The following is a 25390-nucleotide window of genomic DNA, read 5'->3' as shown; positions in this document are numbered from 1 at the left end:
TCAACTTTTTTTTTATATTTGAATGTAGCTCGTAGGTAAAAAAGGTTGGGGACCTGCCCTCTATGGTCTAGGGAAATCAGTTGTGGATGCAAGGCACTACTGCTCCCTTGCACCCAACAGCACTGCACCCTGTGTAATTCTCCAACTATTTATTCTAGATGCAGTTTAAGAACTGGAATTGCTAGACACAAGTGATCAGTATTTTGGTCTCTTAGTGCCACATCATGAACTCTCATGAGATACTGGCAATGCATTATATACTGTACATTTTTTCTAGACCTGCAATGGAATAAGATGCCAGGGGCAGTCAAATCTGTAATTAGCTTGTCTATTGGCATCCCTACCTAACCAGTCTTTGTTCTCTGCACACAACAACAATACTGTATGTCCGTGAAAGATCTCCAAACCCATCCTCTTAAGGAAAAAACCCACATAACTAACTAGGAGACTTGGTTTTTCAGAAAGCTTACAAAAATCTGAAGCCCATTGAATTTTTACTGGATCATAAATACACAAACACAGCTAAGAAACCTAGGGGGAAAAGCTACAGATCATAGCTGTAAGGGAAAATTGGGTTGTTTTATGTGTGCTCGAATAAAAATAAACTTTCCTAAATACTGAATTTTATATAAATGTTGTAATTTTATCCCTATTTGCCTTTCCCAAAAATAACTTTGAACACTGAAGAACCCATTTCAGAATTACAACACCATTAATATTTCATGGTTAAAAGGTACCCTGATAAAAACTAACTAATAAATGTGTGTGTTCTTTGACTTTCTCATTTTATGGTAATGCAGTTGTAATGTTAAACCATCAAAGTGACTTTAAACTGCAGGTGTAGACATTTTTTAGTGTATAATGTGAAAATTGCAGAGGAGAATTATATTTAATATATTTGTAAGTGGTAACAAAACATACAAATTACCATATGGAGTCAAAGTGAAACTTAAATTGGGAAATAAAATATAAAATGTTCTGTAATTTGCACAGTCATTTTTTATCTTACCTTCAAAATGTTCTTTTTTTATTATAAAACAGATCTGCTCAATGTATTTTAAGTTTCAAAGAATTTATCAAAATGCATTGCCACTCTCTATAAAGCAAAATGGGTTATGCGAGTGCTCAGAAGCACTGAACCGTTAACACTAACATATATATATATATATATCCAATTCACAGAAAACTACAGGAAAGAAATACAAGTGTTTCTGGATGCAATTTCCTGCAGAGGAAATATTGTCAAGACACATATCAAATAATGTTTTGTTCAACTTCATTCAATTATGGGTGGGTTATGGGTGGACTCAGACAATGAAATTCAGTTATTTTCAGCAATTCAGCATTCAGTAGTCTTGCTAAAAGTGCAGGTGAACTTACCTTAACTTTATTGCGTGGTGCTTATGCTAAATTGTATGGTGAAATTGTTTATAAGAAGCTCAGTGGGTTAAATGTCCTGCATTAATGGAAAGGTTTAGTCACCTTATGCAGTTTGATCTGTGAATACTTCTACACCAGATGCAAACACAAAGCTATAACAGTTTAACCAAAAGAGATGCGTTCTGTGTTACATATACTGCAGTAATGAACAGATCGTTGACTTTTTTACTAGGACGCGTTAAAGTTAGAGAAGCCAGATGTCCCGTTTTAAATGATCGTCCCTTAACGTTTTCCAAGAAGATCTCCCCTTACTAGAAACAAGCTACACAGAATTCAGTTCATTCGTATTTTATTTTCTACACAGCAGTCGTTCTAGATGACAAATCTAATTAATGTTTGCCTAATAGTTGATCTGAGAAAAGTAGCAAAGGTTCTGGCATTATGTGTGTACAGTATATATATATATATATATAAGATATTATTTTAATAAGAATGTTATTTTTACCAATAGAGCCTGCATTGTTTGCCTCTTACAGTGTTGACATCTGATGCTTCTCATGTTGGAAGAATACACACTGTTCTTCTGATACATCCCAACTGTACTGCAGAGATTCTATTGTTTCTGGCAAAAAAAGCAGACTAGAAGGGGGGGGGGGGGTTTCTGCAAAAGCAACAATGGCAGCAGAGCATACATCATTTTTACTATGAAAAATCAGCACTCAACATTGAATACAGTTGTCAGAGATATCGCCTTAGGTGTAGATTCTGTACAGTATGGGTGGCTGTATACCCCTAGGCAAATAAAGTACCTTGTCTGTCATCAGGACCCATAGATTATGGTCTGCTAAAATATTTTATAGACAATAAATCTAATGCATTGTATTTTGTACTATTTCATTAAGTGGCTCCACTAGCCAACTTATTTCTGTACATAAAATTCCACAAACCTCTTCAAACATTGTTACAGTGTATTTGATGCCTGATACATTCATTTCTTCCTTTATTCCATTTCTCGAGCTGTCACAATGAGCTCTTGGCTTAACGTTCCAGTCATCTGAATTCAGACAGTCACTACTAAAAGCCGAAAATCACATAAATGTGTTGTGAAGCAACGGACAGTCTATGCTTACTATACAATGCAGTATGGCAGATTTTGGTTTTTCTACAGTCATTTGCAACTGTGGAGAACATGGATTGTCTCCAGTATATAAAGTATAATGACCCCTGCTGAGAAATACAAGAATTTAGAAGTCTTCTATGAATTCTGCGACTGCATAAAGGAACACAGCCTTAGGCCATATGCTATTATACTAGTCAGAGGGGACTTGTGATGCTTTATAGCAGGATATTTATTGTTATTTTTTAGAAGGAGATGTAATCAATATGATAAAAATTAGATTGTAAACTAAAGGAACCCTGTATGGCATTGTATACAGTACTGCATATAATCAGTGTAGCAGTATAAGTGAATATGTATTTTTTTCTCTCAATACAATTATGCAGTCATAAATGCTGTAGGTTCTAACTGATAAAATATCGTATTCATTACATAGACATAAAATAAGGAAGGGCCATCTCCCATAGACTCCATTTTATCCAAGAATCCAAACTTTTAAAAAAAAGATTTCCTTTTTCTCTGTAGTAATAAAAGAGTACCTTGCACTTCCAACTTAAGATATAATTAATCCTTATTGGAGGCAAAACCAGCCTATTGGGTTTATTTAATATTTACATGATTTTCTAGTAGACTTAATGTCACGGTCGGCACCCAACACCAGAACAAATGCCAAGCACCCTGGTCTCGGCTCGTGCTTCACCTGTAGTGTGACCGCTGTTGGCCTCGGGAGGAGCCCTCAGCTACTTGGATGCCACCAGGACTTAAATGAGAGGTGCAAGGCTAGAGGTTCTGGATAGGCAGAGGGGCACAACGATAATAAAGTCTTTTTGGCAGAAGGTCAAGGTACAAGGCATTAGGCAATAGAGTAGTCAGATCAGGCCGGGTCGGGGCAGGCAGAGAATATTCGTAGTCAGGCAGGCAAGGGTCAATACCAGATAGTCAATCAAAGGGTTAAGCAAAATCGAAGTCAGTAATCAGGCAAGGGGTCAGGATACAGAATGTAGAATTGTCAAAAGCCTGGCAGGGGTCAAAACAGGTAATCAGAATCAGAATCAGGTTCAAACAGAATAGCAACAGCTAACAGCACCAGGAAACAAATCCTATAACGGGCAATGATGAATTAACTGAGCTCCCTTAAATACCCAATTGAATTTCACGCTGGCGCGCTGGCGTCATCACGCCATGAACTTCATGTACACTACAAAAATTATTTAAATCTTGTTTTCTTTTAGTCTTGGAATTCACAATCACATTAAGCAGACAAGAGCTATTTTGTGGACCCCATTACTGAGGCCAGCCTTGCACGTACTAGAATGGGGCACTTGATGCCAACTCCCATGCACAGACTACATAATTAGATGGTGAGGAGAGAGAGGGAGTGTGAGGAAGGCAGTGGCATCTAGGAAGTGCAGAATTGAAAATGAAAATACTGTAATTGCCTGCTCTGCCTCTATGCCCAAGGCATAAAGGAGGAGCAGGTGATATATGATTGACAGCTGAGACTTTTAAACATGTTTATAAGATGTTTTATAGGATGTTTATAGGATGTTTTAATAAAAAAATAATAATTTGGGTGTCATTTTTTAATTTGAAAAGGACTTTTATTATACAGCTTGAGGGACAGGTCCCCTTTAACAATATGTAAATATTATTTTTCCCAAGTAAATGGCAGCCATAAGAAAAGCAGTTGCATGAAGATGATCAAATATTGTATTTTATTTCAGATAACTAAGAGATAATAGTCAATGTGTTTGCCTAGTGTTTTACTGCCCTTTGCTTCTTCTGTTCTAGAGGACATACTGAATTTAAAATACCTAGTCTTAACTGACCATTGTTTCTTAGCTGACAGGAAAGCTCATTGCTTTGGATTTGCTCTTGGTACAGTTGTGTCATTGTGTGATGAGCCAGAACATTGAACAATGTCACTGCAGAACAGACCGACCTACATACCTATGATACAACTGCTTTCATTCTAGACATTTAAAAGGGAACTTTTTTTTAGCAAAGCTCTTAGATTCAACCATATCTGTCAAGACCAGTTGACAGTGGCATGAAACCAAAAACTGGGTACTTAGTAAATCAAAGAGGAATTTAGATTGACAAATGGCAAAGCCAGAATCACAGATTCAATTTATGGAGTATAGAGAGTGAGCAGAAAAAATGGCTACTTCGCAGTATCACATACAGTATAATCCAGAGATCTAGTCTTCACAAAATTACAAAAGAATTGCCATATGAGATAACTAAAAGCTATTCAATTTTCTGACTATTATTGGCAATGAAGATATGGCAAAAGCTAACAACATATTTCATTAAGTTAAAAAAATAAGTTTTATTAAACTCAATCTAATGCAAAGTTTGTCTCTTGTGACTGTGTTGTAACTCTATCTGATCACATTCTGAATTGCCTAATGTTTTATTATACAAGTGAGAAGATTGCAGGTCACAAGGGAATGCCAACTTCAAAAATATGAGGCAACATTACATCTATATGCATTACCCTTAACAGTCATATGAAAAAGCTTTGGAACCCCTCTTAATTCTTTGGAGTTTTGTTTATCATTGGCTGAGCTTTCAAAGAAGCAACTTCCTTTTAATATATAACAGGCCTTATGGAAACAGTAGTATTTCAGCAGTGACTTAAAGTTTATTGGATTAACAGAAAATATGCAATATGTATCAAAATTAGACAGGTGCATAAATTTGGGCACCCCAATAGAGATATTACATCAATACTTAGTTGAGCCTCATTTTGCAAATGTAACAGCCTCTAGACTCGTCCTATAGCCTTTGATGAGTGACTGGATTCTGGATGGCCGTATTTTTGACCATTCGTCCATACAAAATGTCTCCTGTTCAGTTAAATTTGACGGCTGCCAAGCATGGACAGCCTGCTTCAAATCATCCCATAAATTTTCAAGGATATTTAAGTCAGGGGACTGTGACGGCCATTCCAGAATATTGTACTTCTATAAATGCCTTTGTAGATTTCTAAGTGTGTTTAGGGTCATTGCCCTGTTGGAATATCCAACCCCTGTGTAACTTCAACTTTGTGACTGATGCTTGAACATTTATCCTGAAGAATTTGTTGATATTGGGTTGAATTCATCTGATTAGGCAAAGGAGTCGCACACGCACACCTGGCCTCTCCCAATAATTACGTACGGTGCCTGGGGTATAGGAGGACGGCCCCTCCAACATTAATGAGCATAGAATAACTCCAGCACACGTAGCATGCTCAAGGGATTGCTCCCGTGTTTAATGTCAATCCAACAATACAACGTTTCGGGGGCGTGCCCCTTCGTCAGGTGACGAAGGGGCACGCCCCCGAAACGTTGTATTGTTGGATTGACATTAAACACGGGAGCAATCCCTTGAGCATGCTACGTGTGCTGGAGTTATTCTATGTTGAATTCATCTGACCCTCGACTTTAACAAGGGCCCAAGTCCCTGAACTAGCCACACAGCCCCACAGCCCCACAGCATGATGGAACCTCCTCCAAATTTGACAGTAGGTAGCAGATGTTTTTCTTGGAATGTGGTGCAAAGTGTTTTTTGTTATGATCAAAGCACTTTGTTCCAAAATGACTGTGGCTTGTCTAAATTAGCTTTTGCATACAACAAGTGGCTCTGTTTGTGTCGTGAGTGCAGAAAGGGTTTATTTCTCATCACCCTTCCATACAGATGTTCTTTGTGCAAATTGCCCTGAATTATAGAACAATGTACTGAAGAGTTGCTTTGAGGATCCCATGCTGTCACTCATCACTCATCAGAGAGTCAAACAGAATCACAACTTGCAATTGGCCACCTTAAATACCATTTCTAATGATTGGACACACCTGCCTATGAAGTTCAAGGCTTAATGAGCTAATCCAACCAATGGTGTTGGTAGTAATCATTATTGAGCAGTTACATGCATTCAAATTAGCAAAATTACAAAGGTACCCACATTTTTGCACAGCCAGTTTTTCACATTTGATTTAATTTCATACAACTGCTTCTTTAAAAATCTTTGTTCGGAAAACACCCCAGTACTCAGATGTTCCTGGGAAATGAAAGACATACCACTGTTATCTTTTTTGTTGAAAGTGGAGTAAATTATTATGCAGGCTGAGAGGGGTTCCTAAACTTTTTTACATGACTGCATATTATTAGGTCACAAAATGTATGACTATAAGGAAAACAGTTATATAATATTGAAGAAATTGTATGATGTAATGATGAGTGAATTGTTCTCCAAGTTAAGCCTCGAAAAAGATGCCCATAGACTCCAATAGGTGAAAACCATCCATCAAAAAAATTGTCCCCCATAGTCTTTAATGCCTTTGGCAATTCTTTTGCCATTTTGTTAATTTTTAGTGAAACAGGTCAGATTCGCCCATTACTAGTAGGAGGTATTTAGCCTGGGGAAGTAATATGCTAAAAAGCTGTCACTAAAGTAATGTTCTGGGTAAGAATATACTTTATTTCAGTGCCAATTTTATATTGTGCTTCAGAACATCTTAAAACAAAAACTGCCAAGGAAAGCCTGCTAGGGTTGAATCCATACAGAGAAAATACATGCATGACCATGAAGGAGTTGATCCTATAGGCTCAGGTCAGACGAAGAGCAGGAGTGTCACAGCATTGATGAGACAGGATCAAAGAAGCTGTCAGATTAAGCATGCATTGGTCTCCACAGTGAGATTTATGTTGAGCTGTGATGTTTCTACAACGATGAGATAGAGATGGTGAGAAAAGGGAATTATAGACTAAATTCATCGGATGAGTGGGGGCTTATCATTGCTCTAGTAAAACCAAAGCACCAAAAGAAGGAAGTAAACCAGGTTAAACCAGATGCAGTTAAGGTAAAAACCAAATTATAATAAAAAGAGAGTAGAGTCAATACCAAGACAAGATGCTGATGACGAGAAAGAAATTTGTCTTATGGCTGGTGATGCAGAGTAAGCAATATACTGTATCACAGCCACAAAGGGTCAGGCATCAAACTGGATCACAAAACAACACAAGTTAAAAGCCTTCAGTGAAATGAAAATGAACAAAACATAAAATGATGAAATTGAGACTGAGACTGCTTAACACTTTAAAAATATATTCCCCATTTAATGTTACCTCAGCCCTAGGAAGAGAACTGTGGGTCATAAAAAGTTTTAAAAAAAGGTTTAGAATAAATAATCACATTGATACATAGTAATTTGTGTGAAGATGTTCATCATCAGCCCTGCTTACAAATTAGCAATGAGACATCACAGTAACAAAGTAAATTTATAATCCATTATAACTCACTTTAAACCACTCATTCTTTTTGCTATTTTTAGTTTACCGTATACTGTCTTATTGATACTTGAACACAAATGACTAAGGTGACACAATTTGATTATAAACTCAATTTAGATCTGTTCAAGTTTCACAATTAGTGGCACTTTAGGTAAAGTAAAAGTTAACCCCTAATCAGCTGTGTATCAGTCAGTAGCAGACTGTAACTAGTGACAGATGAATAAATTTGGCTGGTATGAATTTACGGTGAATTTCCTGCCGGCAAATAAATTAGCGAAAATCCTGCGAGAATTCGATGGCCAAAATTAGTTGACGTCAAAAAATTTTGGAAATTCGTCTGAAAAGTCGCCACGTGTCAACACTATTCAGACACCCATTGATTGATTAATGATGGTGTCAAAATTGACACGAGTGTCAAAACTGTTGCGAGCGTCAATTTTTAAGTTTCACAATTTTTTTGCCATTTCGCAAATTTTGCAGGAAATTCGCATATTTTTCAGGAGAAATTCACCCATCATAAACTGTAACCCCAGATTTCATTCATTTGCATACTATGAAATGCCTTGAATGCTGAAACATATAATACCAATATACTCAATATACTCACCCCAACTACTATACATTAGCATATGTGCATGTGTTTTCCTAAACATTTTGCAGTCTGAATATGTTTATTATAGTTGCCTATTTTTATATACCCTTAAGGGAACACAGTTATAAAAAATTCCATTTTGTTAAAATATATATATTTTTATACAAATGGTAATAGTTCTATATTATTATTTAAAATTATTTCTGTCCTTTCAGTGCTCCACCACACCACTGATTTCCTATATTTGATAGAGCCTAAATATTCCACATTTCACATGTCCCCACATATAGGGGAATGTGAAAGCAAAAGTCTGATTGATTGCATTAGTACAATTTAGCACCTATGGTAGTAAAACAGTGAAAGAAAAAGGGCTCATTGGTAGTTGTGCTGGAACAATTTAGCCACAGACGCTTCCAAGCAGCAATGTAGTAAGTGTTAATGAACATTTCCTATAAAAGGTAATAAATCCTGAATTGCCTTGTAGGACATGGGCTCTGAACTTGACAATATATCTAGAATCCCTGCCATAAAACAAGACAGGATGTCTTCCATTTGCCAGAAAGGCAACAGAAATAGAATAATTAGTAACAGAAAAAGGAATTCTCTCCTTGCAAGCAAAATAAAGTGACTTTTTCAGACAAAAAGCAACACCAAAAGCTATACTTCTGTACATAGTATCACATTTTGTTTGAAAGCTTTTTATGGTTTCATCTATAGACATAATGTACAGTATATTTTTACCTATTGCTAATGCCTTGCTTTTCAAAGTACTTGCTCCATTAGAGTTCCTGCCTAAACAGTGGCAGGTTTCCTTTTTGCATACCTAGTTTATACTAGAAATAATTTTAACCGTTTAGTATAGTCAATTCTAAAGACAGTTTGTGGATCACAATTTATCTCACTAACCCTCTTAAAACTCAATTCCAGAAATTATATAATTATACAATTATATATCTGTATTAGTGCAGGTGAACAAAACAATCAGCCCTAATCCGAGCCCTTCTCACTGGCATGGCAGCATTATTTATAGACCCAACGTGCCCATCTCTGGCATTCCGAAAGGGGACAGGCCGGTGTACGCCTATAAATAGATTCTGCCAGAGGTGGAAGCTGGCAGATTGCCAACAACCCTGTCATTTTTTGCCAAAGTCAACTTGAACCCACCAACCCATGGGTTTCAGCCATCCACACTTTACTAATCTGTATAAAGTGATTGTATACAATGTATACATTTATATGTTTCTTTTAGGACAATGAAATTTGTAATAATTAATTGTACACTGCAATCAATTTAACCGTGGAGAGGATAACTGTGTTTCAGCCTCAAATGTATCTGTTTCCAAGTCCTAGTTCCAAGCATACATAGAGTACCCCCCAAGATTTTAAAAATTGAAAGAGGCATAAAAGGAAGTTCCGCGTGAAGGGCAATGTTTTATGTTACAGTTTTGCCAGTGAAAGTGAAATTATATTTTAAGCTGCTAGTTCTCCTTAGAGACTTGCTTATCTTAAATAGTTGCAATTGTATCTTTGCTTATCTTAAGTTGTTAACAATATATATATGTGCAGGTGCTGAGTGTTTTTGGCTCTCTGCAAAAAAGCCTCTTATCTTAATTAAGTTTCAGAAAATGTGTATCTTTTTCTGGTGTCAGTGCCGGAGATCAAAGAGAAACTCTGGACTTTTTATTAAAAATTTGGGACTGCGGGCTGAGCTGTCAAAATTGGGTCTGTCTTGCAGAAAACAGAAAAGTTGGGAGGTTTGAGCATGTGTGAGTAGGAGACTTACACAAGCCTAACTTCACCATGTGCAATGGCAAACATCTACTAAAGTGGTAAAATAAGTTGGAAAATTGGAAACACATTTTATGGAGTAATGGACAAGCATGAATTTGGCAGGTGTCAGGAAAATATTGCTTGCCTAAATGAGTAATGCCAATGTTTAGTTGGGGAGGTTGAATTGTCTGGGCTATTTTATATGATTTTGGATATCGACCAGGTTCAACTAAAGGCAAACCTTGATGCCAAAGGGTACATTTTCTGACTTTATAGTCGTAGTCTATATCAGTAAGGCCCATACAGAATTGGTTCGCTGAGTAGGCCTGCAGAGAGCCTGTAAGCCAGGATCAATCTTCCAGCAACAATTCAATCATGACTGATCAAAAGCAAATCCCACTAGCAATGTTCCAATATTTAGTTAAAAGCTTTTCTGAAAGAATAGTCTGTTGTTCTAGTATAAGAGTGTGAGAATTCACATTATTTCCTTTAGTTTGAGAATCCTACAATGGGCAGCATATATTTTAGTACTATAATGCATGCTTCAAGTCACCTATAGAGAGTTTTTTGTCTCTTTGAGTGATTACTTTCTTGACTACTCATGGAAACTATCATTTCTTTTTAGAAGCACATGTACTTGTTTGTCATATGTAAAACTTGTACCAGTATAAAAAATGATGAGAAAGATGTTATGGGTATGTCTAAGGAAACCATTGTTTGTGCTTTCACTGGAAATTCTGGATCAATAAACAAGCTATACATAGCACAACATGTAAATAAAACACCAAACAATAATGCAGGTTAAATAGTCCAATCTGATAGAACTTTGCCATGACATGTACAGGAAGGTCCAGACTGAGATTCAAAATAGGCCCTGACATTTTAAGTGCACAGAGGCCAAAACAAGCTCCTCACATGCCTAATAAATAGTCACTGTGTAAGGGGGGTTATTATAATCTACAGCAGGGATCCCCAACCTTTTTCACCTGTGAGCCACATTCAAATGTAAGAAGGGTTGGGGAGCAACATAAGCAAGAAAATAGTTCCTGAAGATGCCAACGAAGGCCTGTGATTTGGTAGCCCCTATGTGGACTGGCAGCTTACAGAAAGCAACGGTTTTTATGCAACCAAAAGTTTCCTCCAAGTCTGGAATTCAAAAATAAGCACCTACTTTGAAGCCACTGGGAGCAAAATTCAAGGGGTTGGGGAGCAACATGTTGCTCATGAGCTACTGGTTGGGGATCACTGATCTACAGATATAAACTGTATACAAGAGATGCCATCTTAATGTTCAACATGATCTAATAGAACCTCCATCATGCCACGTGCAGGAGATGACAATAAACACATATGTAATACATATGGGTATGTAATAAAAGTACTATGGTGAAATATGGAAAAAAAATATTCATAAATAATGAAACAAAACTAACTGTACTAATTAACCGCAGTGAATCAAATTTATTCTGTAAGATAATTTGCCATTTTACAGTTACAGCTGTTTATGATGAAACCTAGGATTAGCATCATAACATTCACTGTGGCTGAAGGGCAGTAATCAGGTTTGAAGGAGATACAAGTGCATATAGCATTTTGATGTGTAGAAGAAAGAGAAGATAAAATAAAAATAACCATAAAGAAAGACAACAGGATTTCAGTGCGAGAACAACAACTAAGAAAGTTTCATCCACAGTTTATTTTGTCATAAAGATATTTTGCAAAAAATCAATGACTACAAAAAATAAAAAAGGTTTTATGTTTAATAAAGTATAAGGGGCAAATATTGAGCCATGTAAGTTAAAAACAAAATAAGTGTTGGTAGAAATATAAAGGGAAAATGCATCAGAATATTGGAAAGCCAAGGCTGAAAGCTAATAACATGACACAAAAACAGAACAAAGAAAGGAGGAGTTGCACAAAAGTGTGAATACACTGGAGCCAGAGACCGTATTTTGGTTTAAAGCAAGATACTGTAGAGTGATGGGCCCAAACTGGTGGCTCACAAGCGACATGTTTACACTTTACAAGTACATTAGAGGACATTATAGACAAATGGCAGGGGACCTTTTTACCCATAAAGTGGATCACTGTACCAGAGGCCATCCCTTTAGACTAGAAGAAAAGAACTTTCATTTAAAGCAACGTAGGGGGTTCTTCACAGTCAGGACAGTGAGGTTGTGGAATGCACTGCCGGGTGATGTTATGATGCTGATTCAGTTAATGCCTTTAAGAATGGCTTGGATGATTTTTTGGACAGACATAATATCAAAGGCTATTGTGATACTAAGCTCTATAGTTAATATAGGTATGGGTATATAGAATTTAATTAAAAGTAGGGAGGGGTGTGTGTATGGATGCTGGGTTTTCATTTGGAGGGGTTGAACTTGATGGACGTTGTCTTTTTTCAACCAAATTTAACTATGTAACTATGTAACTATGTAACTATGTAACTATGTAACTATGTAACTATGTTGCTCACCAACCCCTTGGATGCTGCTCCCAGTGGCCGCATAGCAGGTGCTTATTTTTTAATTCCAAACTTGTAGGCACGTTCTGTGTGCAAAAAAAAAAAAAAACAGGTGTATTGCCAAACAGAGTCTCTTGCCATTCCACATAGGGCCTACCAAATAGTCAATCACAGAAATTATTTGGCACACCCCAGGAACTTTTCCATGCTTTTGTTGCTTCCCAACTCTTTTTACATTTGAGTGTGGTTCAAGGGTAAAAAAGGTTGGGGTCCCATGCTGTAGAGCTTGAGCAAGACAGACATGGAATGCTATACAATCATGGGAATACTGGACTTGTAATCAATGTCTAAACTATTACATGTAAAAAAAAACATTTTTTTTTGCTCCAGACAATTTTTAAAATGCTTAGGATAGTAATAGTTTTTGCAATCTTGCTATCAAGTACTAGTACATAAAGGAAACCTCTGTTCCTGTAAAGCAGTTGAAATTTATATGTGGAGTTGAACATACTTCTGTTATGTATGTTGTATGCTGTATGCTTTGAATTGTGTTTATTGGCAGCCAGTCAGGTAACAAAGCTAAACTTGGCCTCAATATTGCAGATTACAGAAAAGAGCTTATACCATATGTAAAGCTAAGAAGTGTGGAGCAAATCATCTCACAATTCCTTGCTAAGAATGCTAGACAATCTTTAAGAACTTAATTCCAGCTTTAGCAAGAAGGTAATCTAAAGGAGACAACTAGCAATCTTTTACAGCTCACATCCAAAGGACAATAATGACTAGAGGCTTGTATAAAGGCCTTGCTGCTCAATACAGCTGAAGTATTCAAATTTAAATGATTCCATATGCAAAAAAAAACTAGATTCAACTTGAAATGAAACCTTATGTATTTTGTCAGCTCTCAGGATCTATTGCATTAAGACGGATTTATGCCACATGCCATTTTCTTCCTCCTCCACTGCTTTGATGCAAAGAAATCACTTGAAGTGTAACACTATTATCCTGGCACAAATCTTATTGTTTATTGCTGTTGCAGAGTACAGTAAGCTTGGTAGTGTGATATTGCCTATAGATATTGTTCATAACAATGTTGCTTAAGGTGCAGCTGGCTGCACTGAATTAGCATTTTCCAACCTATATAAAACTATACACTAAAATGGCCCTTGTGTACTTTATACGTTTCTGGCCATAGAGGTTTGGGCATCATAAGAAATTTGAATAACTCTCCTACAATTGGCAACATCATAGGAAAGGACTGAAAGGAAGCCATGATACTTGTAAGAATGATTTACCAACCCAATTATGGCTCACAGTGTCATGCACTACTTGCACCCTGATCCATCCATCACTTCACAGTGGAACAAAGTGAGGGATGGCTAGCATTGTACTGTGTGAATAAGGGGAGTGTGGGACTGGTTCATCTGAGCAGAGAAAGACTGAAGAGTGATGAGTTCTGTGCTATGAACAGGTTGCAAGCAATACACGAATTCCATGCTAATTAGCTCTGTTTTGCCTGTGATGTATGATATGTGAATACTATTTGTTTTAATTTTTGTTTATGAACTATGGTATTGGGCAATTTTCTTGAATAGGTATACATTGCAGTGGAAGGATCTGTTAACTTGTGAAGGGTTCAACACTTAGGGGCCCATTTACTTAGTTCGAGTGAAGGAATATAGGAAAATAAGTTCGAATTTCGAATGGTCAAATATGGCTACTTCGACCATCGAATGGGCTACTTCGACCTTCAACTACGACCTTCGACTTCGAATCGAACGATTCGAACTAAAAATTGTTCCACTATTCGATAGTCGAAGTGCTGTTTCTTTAAAAATTTCTTCGACCCCCTAGTTCGCCACTTAAAACCTACCGAGGCCAATGTTAGCCTATGGGGAAGGTCCCCATTGGCTTCCTAACAATTTCCTGATCAAAGGAATATCCTTCGATCGATGGATTAAGAAGGATTTAATCATTCGATCGAACGATTATTCCTTCGATCGTTCGATCGTAGGAATAGCGGTAAATCCTTTGACTTCGATATTCGATGTCGAAGGATTTTACTTCGACAGTCGAATATCAAGGGTTAATTAACCCTCGATATTCCACCCTAGGTAAACGTGCCCCTTAGCTGACCACCTGCTCTTTTGCAATATGTAGTCTATAAATATGATGATAGGATTCTTACTGCAACTACAAGATATGCAGGAGTGTAAATCATTCAAATGCAATTCTGTAAGGTTTTTCATCTACTTTATAAATATATAATTTAAATGCAAATGTTATTTTAGGTTCAGAACAGTCCATCTATTTATATATGCATGTATAAATAATAGTAGGGACTGCCATATTCCATTCTGTTAGATATTGCTTTTATAGTAAGGTCTACGGAAAAGGTGTCCCCCACATAGTATAATGGGCAGAAATATTAATGTTATATAATACACAAAAGCCATGAATATCCTGTAAATTATATTCTTATAAATGCCTTTTACTGATGTCATCAGTTATGTAATGTCATTTTTGTCACATGACTCATATTATTATAATAAATAAAGTACCCCTTGTTGGAAAATATGAGGATATTAGAAGTAACCTCTGAGTCTCATGACCTGTTTATATAATGTCCTTATGTTTTACAATAGGGGGTACTTTATTCACTATAAATATTATAATGATATAATAATGAATAATTGGGCGATAGGAGGTGGCCAGCTTAATAAATATGGCTATATAAATAAATATGCAGAGAAAGGACATTAGTTGAATAGAATAGACTAGCTTCATACGCTACTTCCTAACAGTAATCAGTGGTAATGAAAGATAAACATTACAGACAACTAGCCTATATTATCTCTTTACAATATGACTCACAAGTCACAACACTTATTGCATTTCTCATGTGAATATTCCACGTAGTTGTCTTATTTTTTTGTTTTTCAGTAACTTAATCTACCTCCTGGTTTGATCCTATTGTATTTTTATTTTTTTACACAATGAATTCTTGATTGGATTTGCCATCGTCGATGCAGCCTCTTGACAGCTTCAATATGATTTCTTTTATTTCAGCAAGAAAAAAAAGTTCATTACAATATAATTTGTATTCCTCGACTCTGCTTTCATCAATGATAGGATTAAACATGAGAAATACTTTGTGGTTTTCGAAAGACACATCTGAGAGAAGAGCATTGTAGGGTCACTTTACATAAATTACACTGCAATTGTCCTTACATTATCATTTTCCTTAATTTGAGGGAAAACAGCATTATACTTTGTCTTCATAGTCCCAGTTTATGTCAAATTCTTTACAGTTCTTTACTGTTATTACAAGTCTGCAGCCCACAACTAAATTACCTTAATGTCACTGTTATTTCTAAAGTTGTGTGTGCCTGGGTGTGATGTACAGTATATATTTGTGGTTGGAATTGAAAGTGTGATTATTAAAATAATGGTACATTAAAAGGCCATGATACACTTTGAGCCTGATAAATTGTGTTTATTACACAGTAATTCTAAACTGACCTAGTTTTATTTCAGAGCAGGGTTTTGTTTCATTGGCGATTATTTATTAGTATTAACAGACCATGCCCCTGTGACACTAGACAATTGATGTTTTATTGCATTTTACTGTATCCAGATCTGGATCTTACATTGTTGTGCTTCATTCATTGTATTTACCTCTCAAAATGCCCTACTTGGCCACATTCAGCTGATCAGTTAGTTAATTTGTAGTTTACTGTAGTCCAAATACATGTGGAGGCCTATTTATTGGAGTTTAAATTTTAATGGTTTTAAAGGTTTTTAACACCTTGAATAAACTCCTTTCCAAGAATTTCAGCCATTTATCAAAAGGTCCAAACTGAAAAAGCATGAACTGTCAATTTTTTGACTTGGTGCACGACAACGATGACTTTTTCCTACTGCCAGCATAAAAAACAACAACAACCTCAAAAAACAGATCTTCCAGTTGTGAAAGGGACATCTACCATTGATTTCTACATGATTTCGACAGGTTTTAGCTGGAGAATTTTCAGCGACAAAAAGCCCGAAAAAGTTGTGATTTGGTAAATTGGCCCCAAAGTGATGGGGTTATTATAATATGGTCATAAGTGATTAAGAGGCAGGTTTGGATAAAAATGTGCAAGGAATTTCATACTATATTTTCAGTCATTAAGCAAACTATGGGGGATTGCTACAGTAGATGCCATAGTTAGCTAGTAAAGGTTCGATGTTGAGAAAGGGCTTGGGCTAGAAATATCGAACATAGATTTTCAGAATAGGACTGCCGTGGTTGCCAAGATTTTTTTTTATAATCCAAGTGAAACCATCATTTGTTGAGTTTATGACTCCTAGGGGTCCATTTACTTAGCTCGAGTGAAGGAATAGAGGAAAAATAGTTTGAATTTTGAATGGACGAATATGGCTACTTCGACCATCGAATGGGCTACTTCGACCTTCGACTATGACCTTCGACTGTCTCTTTAAAAAATTCTTCTACCCCCTAGTTGCCACCTAAAACCTACCGAGGCCAATGTTAGCCTATGAGTAAGATCCCCATAGGCTTCCTAACAATTTTCTGATCGAAGGAATATCCTTTGATCGATGGATTAAAATCCTTCGAATCGTTTGTTTCGAAGGATTTAATCGTTCGATTGAGCAATTATTCCTTTGATCGTTCGTTTCGTAGGAATAGTGGTAAATCTATTAAGTCGAAGGATTTTACTTTGACTGTCGAATATCGAGGGTTAATTAACCCTCGATATTCGACCCTAGGTAAATGTGCCCCTTAGAGTCTGCAGTGGTAATCCACACTTGCTCTTGAAGTTCTCAGTAGATTATGCAGCTGCACATCTGTTGTATCTTGTATGCTAACCTAGTATACATATTTCAGTCACCTTAAGTAGCCAAGGAGGTATGTTACTGAACCGGTTCATTTTAGATTAAAGACCTTACTACAGAATATAGTTTAATGCTCTAGACTGTTTATGGCATTGTCAAAAGCTTAAATATTTATTTGGCCATTACTGTAATTCTTTTGCATTACTTTTTATTCTTCCGAGATATTGCAAAGAAACATAAGAGATCTCTGTATACACAATGATTATTTTTTTTTCTCCGAACGCTGAGATCAAACAGGCCTACACAAAGGCAACAAAAACGAATGCAGAAAAATTGCTTGTTGCAGAAAGCCATTTGAAAAAAGTAATAGCTAAAACTGCTTAAATCATATTTTCTTAACATAACTGGAATGTTTCCATGTGTTTCATTAGAATTGGGAAATAATCATAGCCTTCTTGCATGGCCTAATTGAGAGATACAGTCGCACTGTGCATCTGCTTGCCAGCATTATGTCATTCACTTATCTTTAGTTCTGAGCAATATTAGGACAGGTATGTCAGGAACATTTGCTGAAATTGGACACTGGATGTCAAATCTTGGTTTATAAAGAAGATATTTGTGTTTGTGAAAGGTAAATGTCACACACGGAAATGGTATGTAGCAATTCTAAAAACAAATTCGTCTTTATGGTAAAGGTTATGCTGCATACACAGTCAGCAATAGCTAGTAGGACTGCAGATTAAGGATATATACTTAGATTATAAAGCACTGTGCATCTTGTTGGCGCTATATAAATAAATGATGATGATGATGATGATGATGATGATGATGATGATGATGAAAATTATAAACTATATAGGATAGGGAGCACCTTCCATTTTTTACACTTGGTATTTTACCTTAGTAGCTTTGTATATCTGTTGTGATTATCCTTGAGTATTTAATGTGCCATTCTTTACATGGATTCACCATTAAGGTAGGATAAAGCAAGAACCAGGATTGGATGGTTACAGTGATTAAAGCCATGAATAGGCCTGGCTAACTATGAGGACTGCACTACAAGATAAAGGGGAAATCATTTTATTATATAAGTTGGGCTCAAAAGAGTCAGGATAGACTCTAGCGCTACTTCGCACTCTTGCGCCAGGCGAAGTTTCTCTCTGTCGAAAGAGAGTTACTTTGCAAATTCACTAAGATGCGAATGTATTTGCTGCAACATATACGTCCATTCAACTTTAACTTCCTGCCATATGCAAATTAGTCAACGCAATCGCAACTTTGCTTTGCTTGGTGCAGTAAGGCTAGCGCAACTTCACCAGAGTTCAACGCCCTGGACGCAACTTTGGATTTTAGTGAATAAGCGTTGTCCTAGCGAATCTATGCCTGGTGAAGTGTTGCGAAGCCGGTGCTGGCAAATTTCTGCAGGATAGTTTCAGTACAGTACTTTCAGGCTGTGATGGGAAATCCAAATTGAATTGATCTAATTAGAATGTCTGAACATTTATTAAGGCTTCTAAATATATAGACAAAGGTTCAGCATTTTGATGAGGGTACGTAATTCTTGCAATTCTCGATAATCGATTAAAAAATGGGCCCAATAGCAGGCAATACAATTAGCATTTACATGTAATGCTGGTGCAGGGCACCTGAGTGCTACCATGTGTGCTGATTGAATAAAGGTACCTTAGCGCTCACGAATGCAATGAACCCCTCTACTTAATACCTGTTCTGTTGCAGAAGGGGCATGCTGGGGAATGACCATATCCTGTCTAGGTGCCTGTCTTTCCTGCCTGTATGCAGCATGTGCAGGAGCAAGCACAACTACTGTACTTATTGTACCTGTGAATGGTAGGTGCCACTCCTGAGGGGACAGGTGCATTATGAGAAAAATTGCATAAGAAATGTACAACAGAAACTGCAATTCAGCCAGATACATAACATGAATAGTTATATTTATTGCCATATTGGAGCAGTTACACAATATTCAGATTACAAATTTAGACATTTATAAAATAATTTTATTACAATACATTTGATGTGTGTTTTTCATTATAAAAATGTACTGTAATTCTACATTTGAGGAAGAACAATATACAGTAGGTACTAACTAACTGTCCACTTGTTTTTTGCATGGTTCTTTTTGTTTCTCAGTTCAGCCTTTTAATATCTTGCCATTTCTTTCTTTAAGATGCTTTATGTAAGCTCATGCATATTAAACATTCAGTAGCATATATGGCTAAACTAAGGAATGCTTTCTGCAGCAATCGTGATTCAATGTAGTGTGTTGGTAGAGAAGGAACACGGCATGCTTCAGTTCTTCTAACAACAGAATCACACCCATTAAAATGAACTGAAATTGTGTTTTGTCACATGTACACATGCTCTGCTCAACCCAGTTTTCTCATTACTCTCAGGGAAAAATGGGAAATGGCTGACAATATCACATCAAGCAGTGTTATCACAAGACATGTATTGCAGAATGTGACATTTTGTGGACTGTCAGTCCTACTAAAGTCATCAGTATAACTCATAACAGGGTGAGCAAGGAATGTTGCAAGCCATAGTAAGTTCACTTCTACAGAGGAGAATAACTTTCAATCACTTTCATTAAATACCTTGGATTAAGATGTGATTACATTTGAGTAACGTGTTCCCATTTCTCATTTTCTCATTTTCTCTTTAGTAAATTAAGGAGCATTATGCTGCCCAAATATAGTAGTGATGAATCATATTATGTCTAGCTAGTTGAAGTTAAACCAATGTGGAGAATTGATATTATCAAATTGTGTATTACAGTATATCTATATGGAATGTAAACCCATACCAATTATGTCAATGCCCAACCATATAAGTATGTAAATCAGTTTATCAGCTATGAATGTTTCAGGTGGGCCAAAACCCACCCAGTGGAGTGTTTCTGCCACTAGTCGTCTCCATTTATGTTTAGTCCTCTTCATATTTATACTGGTAATTGAGGTTCCACACTGGGTGCCACACTTGCTCACAACAGCTTTTCGGATACTTCTTGATTGCTGAGAGAAGAGCTGAGACTTTCATTTTTTAAATAATTTTAATTTAAAATGTATGTATACTATATGCTGTTTGACATGGGCTGCTGTTTTATAGTAGACTTAAAATCACAGAAGCAACCTCCTGTCCCACTGGCTTAAATGTACAGTAACGCTACAACATCACATGGATTTTCATGTTGCTCAGATTTTATTATCATATATTTTTTATATAAGAAACCTTTGATAAAATGTTGAATTCTGATTTTCTGAACACCCCTGTGTACATTCCTCTTTCATACCGGAATAGCATCTGTTATAGATATTGTTTCCATTGAGTTTGTCTGGGATACATTGTGTTTGCGAAGATTTTTAATCACAAGATGAGATATTTGAGCAAGATAATGATTAATCTCAAGTAACATGGTATTATGCTGACAAGGAATGTCCTGAATGCTGATTTTTGACAAATGCTTAGTTGTTGGCCCTAGCGTATTATATTAGCAAGTGTTTCATGCCATCAGAATGTAAACAGTACCTGTCTGAACAACATAGAGAATGCTGACCTGCAGTATTCATTTACTGTCAATGTGTAAGCAGTTCCTGCTATTGTCATCTTTCTTCTAATATTCATAGACAGGGAATGACCAACCTTAAGCAGATTCCATTCATTGTGATTATTTTCTTTTGGAATTGTATTTCATGCAATCATAAAAAAATTGGCAAGCTAGCAGTGCCCAGACATGCCTCTTAGTTTAAGCTGTTGCGACAGATGAGGTGTGGGAAACAGGCATGGCAAATGTAACTATGAATTCCTTGAAAGCAGCTTGGGCATCAGTCATTTTGAATCCACAATTTTACTTTTAATGCTGCTTTTGCACCATCTTTTCCATATTTTCTAAATTAATATATCTAAAACTAATGCTCACTGACTAGGGTTTAGACACTTAGCTAGGGCTCATGCTGGGAAGAGTTGACATGTTTTGCTTCAAATTTTTCCGTTACATATATTCTTGGACTTTAATTTTTTCATTCTCCATTCCTCACGGTTTGTGCTCAACATAGGTTTGATATACTGTATCTGAACCGTCACCCAGCTGGCCTCAAATTTACTGCTAATTTGCGATAGGTGAAATTGTCCCAATTTAGTTGGCAGTAAATTTGTGAAATGGCAAAAATTTGGAAAGCACACTGAAGTCTATGGGCTTCTTTTTAACAAAACTTTTTTCAAACCATGCAATTTTTTTATTATTATGATTATTATTATTATACACTAGAGGCTGTGGCCATATTTTCATGACAAAATCTGGTGAAATTGTTTGCCAACCACTGCATCAGAAATCCTGAGCTTAACTAATACATCATTACAAGTAGAAGCATTTATGTATTCTGTGTCTCTCTGCTGTTAAATGATGTAAATACCACACACCATGTCTACTCTAGTTTGTAGTAAGCAAATATTGTGTTCTAAGCCTGTGCAGCAGATGAAGTGTAAGGAGGTGGGCAATGTTGGTCGGGGGTGGAACTCTTCCATTTTTCATTGGAGAAGGAGAGAACAAAAAAAATCAGGGCAAAAGGCATGGTACCAGCCTACAGAGAGAAATGTTAACTAGAGGAGAACTGGTAGGTATATTATCTGGAAAGCAGATGGCCTTCAAGTTCCAGAATCCCTCATTTTGATATGGAATGAAGTAAGGAAGGGTTGAACGATACTGCCAGGCAGGAGGTCAGAGAAATTATCCATGCAAGTTCAAGACATCATGGTTTCCTCTCAATTTGAAGAACCATGTATAGTTGTATAAGGAAATCTGCTCATTCAAATAGTCTATAAACATATTGATGGAATTTAGCATTAGGAATTGGCTGTATAGTATATGGTTACCTTGGGTTGGGTCCACAGCACAGCAGATTTATATATGCAACCCATTGATTTACTTTTGTTTTTGTGTGCATATCCTTAAAACAAGCATTGTTTTGGATCCCAATGACAGATTTAACAAGACTTGTAGTAGGCTGGTAGCATTCTGTGTGTTCAGCAATCTAAAGTGTGATTCTTGGCACACTGTCACTTCTCTAGCAGTATCTATCTTAGATATGTCAGACTCACACATCCTAAGTCTAACAACACTACCAAAGCTTATATATATATATATATCCAAAGCTTATATATATATATATATATATATATATATATATATATATATATATATATATATATATATATATATATATATATATATATATATATATATATATATATATATATATATATATATATATATATATATATACACTCAACACTCACAAAGTCACTTGCTGGGTGCTAATTAAAAAATAATCATATCAGTCCATTAAAGCACTCACAGCGATCACCATCCAGTGTGTATCAATAAATCATTCACCTGGAGCCGGCGTCATATACTGTATATATATATATATATATATATATATATATATATATATATATATATATATATATATATATATATATATATATATATATATATATATATATAAACTCACAATCCAACTGTAGGGCCACATAATTATTATTATTATAGCCCCAGCTAGTGTCTTTGTATAACATTTTCTAGTCATCATACTGGTGTAGTGGATAATTAGCATATTACATGGGAAACAATGATCTTTTATTATTACATGGGGAAAGCTGATCTAATTATTCTAGTTTACAGACAGTTTCCTCAAAACAAAAACTGATAAAGGGTGGACAGTCAGTTTTGTTAAACTTTATAACTATATCAGCTTTGCCCTGTGCTCCGTGGTTCTAAACTTATGAATATTGTACAATGTATTTATTGTTAATCTATGGGGGCTTTGCAAATATATGCTTTTCTATAGCTGCAGACATACTGTATATGCAGAGTGACAGATTTTTCCAGTATCAATCAAAGTATCGGAATATGTCAACTGCCAACAGGGCAGGAACTAGGGGTAGGCAGAAGAGGCAGCTGCCTAGGATATAATTATAAGGGGGGCTGGGCAGCTACCTCTGCCTATCCTTAGTACGTGTTCACAGCCCTCAGTCTTGCTCCTTTTCCTTCCCTCTGTCACCCCACTCCTCATTCTTTCATCCCTCCTGTAACCCTCCCCTCCATGCTCTCGCCTCCCTCCCTCCTCTGCCCTCCATTGCTCAACCCTCCCTCCTCTGCTGCCCCTCCCTTTTCTCCACTGCTGTCCCTTCCCACCCCTCTGCCAATGTCCCCTCCCTCCTCTTCCTCGCTGTCCCCTCCCTCCCCTCCGTTGCAGTTGGGCTGGAGTGCACATGCGCGGGGGGAAGGCGGCCTGGCTGATTGCCTAGGGTGCCCGGCTAGCCTGGCCTGGCCTTGACTACCGATATGGTACTTGGAGTGACGTGTCCCATGCTGTTTGCTAGTCGTGGTAAAAAAATAAAGATATCATAAATGAATTTCTTGTTATTGGTATGTAATTTGTAATTGAGAGTAAATTATTGAGTATGCTCCATATACAGTAATTCAGAAAGGATACATATGTAGTGCAATACATATCATGGGATAGTGGAAACCTTATTGGTTTGTGGATGGATTGCTCAGCAGCAAGTGTGGTTGCATTTATAAATTCCAGTCTTTTTACATTTATAGGAAAATGTTTGTCCAGCATTGTCATTGACATTAGGTCCTTACTGCACAGTTACAATCATTGAATTCTTAGAAAACAAATGTATCTCGATTAGATGCCTTCAGCTCTGTGGGAAAAACAAAACTAAAATAAAATGAAGCAATTAAACAAAAGTACAAAATTATTTTTAAAAAATGAAGCAGTACACTATTTAAAACTTCTTTTTACTATAATAATCTTACGATTGCACAATGCACTGATTGTTTCCCTTATGGACTGCTGCCACAGGCTATAAGTGGAAATAAAACTACTGAAACTGTCATCTTCACAGGAAACAAAAACTGATTTTCTAATTGCTCTACCCCTGCCTTTAGTTTTAATATATTGGTTTTAAAAAATGCAGTATTTCATATAAAAATAGCCTTGCTGGAACAGTACATTCAGACATAGCTATTAATATGTGATAGGAAAAGGAGAGAGTGCAACTGTGCCTCATGTATTCTGCATTAGGTACATGGTAGCATATGTCTTAATCCATCATTTCATGGTAATAAATAATATGACTGCTTGATCACTATATTCTTTTTTTTTTCGGGGGCTTGGTTTGGCAGATGGGAATACTTCTAAACAATTACTGAATACTGTGGTATTTCATTTGCCGGATACCCAGGCCCTTCTCTGAGTAGGACCATGTTGACATTAGAGCTTCTTCTTTGCCAGTTAGACCAATAAAGTATAATTTGGGTAGTTCAATAAAACATTCACATCTGTGTTTCCCCTAGTGCTTAATACCTTTGTACAAACTGAATTGATGCTTCCATTGTCCCTGGTAGGGTTGCCACCTTTTCAGTTTTCACCCAGGCAGCCCGTCTTTTTTAAGGGCTGTTTGGGTGAAAACTGCCTGTCCAGATTTACAAATTAGGAAATCCGAACAAGACATTAAAGTTAATAGCATGGCGATCAGTTGATCGCCACGTCATAACCCCGCCCCCTGATGTCATCTGTCCCATTGGAGTTCTCCAATGGAAAAGGTGGTAACGTAACCTTAGTCCCTGGAATTGGAAGTGGCCGGGGACACTAGTACTAGTATCTATAATGATACTTTTAATGAAATGCTGTGCCATGGTGCATTGTCTGGTGTCAGTGCAAAGGTTGCAGAATTAGTGCATAGTTCCACACCAGGGAGATATATTTTAAAATAAATGGCCAGCCTTTTCTAAAGCCATCTCATTAGAAACCATTTATTTAGTAAGGATCCAAATGCCTCATAAATCTATTTTTGTGTTTACTGGCAGTTTGGTCCCATCTGGTTAGCAGAATCCAATCAACAGCCTGAAAAGTGC

At 36.6% G+C, this 25390-nt stretch overlaps 1 protein-coding gene across 5 annotated transcripts in view; it reads left to right on the top strand.

Annotated features, from left to right (window-relative positions):
• Positions 1 to 25390, top strand: part of LOC108700145 (protocadherin-11 X-linked) — a 901035-nt gene that overhangs the window by 154143 nt on the left and 721502 nt on the right. The gene's annotated exons all lie outside the window — the stretch shown is intronic.

This window comes from Xenopus laevis, chromosome 8S, assembly GCF_017654675.1.
Source record: "Xenopus laevis strain J_2021 chromosome 8S, Xenopus_laevis_v10.1, whole genome shotgun sequence".
In the NCBI taxonomy this organism is placed as follows: Eukaryota; Metazoa; Chordata; class Amphibia; order Anura; family Pipidae; genus Xenopus; species Xenopus laevis.
The sequence above is the reverse complement of the archived record's forward strand: the minus strand, read 5'-3'. Positions and strand labels throughout refer to the sequence as shown.